Here is a 998-nt window from a genome sequence, read left to right on the forward strand (position 1 = left end):
GGGGGGGGGGGGGGGGGGGGGGGGCTTGGCTCCATGTTTTTAGTTAAACATGTGAGGCATAAGAATAGGCTTTACCCTGGAGGGGGCGTAGACCGACACCCCATGTACGTCTGCATCATTGCCCAGGTTTTACGCACCAAAAACCTGGTTTTAATGTTTGTGCAACATCTGCAAATTTATTTTTGAAATCTAACGGCATCCATCATGTTGGATTCATGTTTGCATGTGGATCATTTCCAGCCACCGTGTGCGCCATACATATTGTACCCAAGAGCTGGGGAAAAAACATACAGATGGCATCAGATGTTTATGTGTTTGTTTCAGGTGTAAACACTGCTTTCATCATCACATATACCCATTTATTAGAGATGTAGTCATCACATTTCTGCTTCTTGTTGCGGCACGCAATGTTCCACCGGCATTGGCGTCCAAATCACCCAAGGATGCCTTTTGCGCTAAAGGTAATACGCTGGCGCCCTCTGCTGCACAACTTGGGTTTGTAAGGTTTCATCTGAATAAACCACGAGCGTCTAGAGCCATAACCTTTGGATAGATGAGACCAAAATAGAGAGGTTTGGTCATAATGTCAAACAAACATTTCACACCAACACAGTGGTAGATGGTTTGGGCTCTTTGCAGTCACTGAGTCGACCAAGAACTCCTCTGTAGAGGAGAATCTAATGTCAGGCCGTCTGTCTGACAGCTGAAGCTCGGACAAGACTGGGTCATGAAGCAACAGAACAATGGTCCCAATTACAGCAGCAAAACAGTCAAAGTGCTGCAGCGGTGCAGTCAATGTCCAGAGGTCAACCTGATTGAAATGAACTGGTTGAAGTTTGAGAAAGCTGTAGATAAATGAACACTTTAGGACTCCAATGAACTGAAGCAGTGTGGTAAAGAAAAGAAGGGGACAAAATTTTACATGTTCTCTCTGTGCACACATGGATTTACTCTGGGTTCTCTGGTTTTGTCCCACAGACCAAAAACATGCATGTTAG

The sequence above is a fragment of the Kryptolebias marmoratus genome, linkage group LG23, assembly GCF_001649575.2.
Source record: "Kryptolebias marmoratus isolate JLee-2015 linkage group LG23, ASM164957v2, whole genome shotgun sequence".
In the NCBI taxonomy this organism is placed as follows: domain Eukaryota; kingdom Metazoa; phylum Chordata; class Actinopteri; order Cyprinodontiformes; family Rivulidae; genus Kryptolebias; species Kryptolebias marmoratus.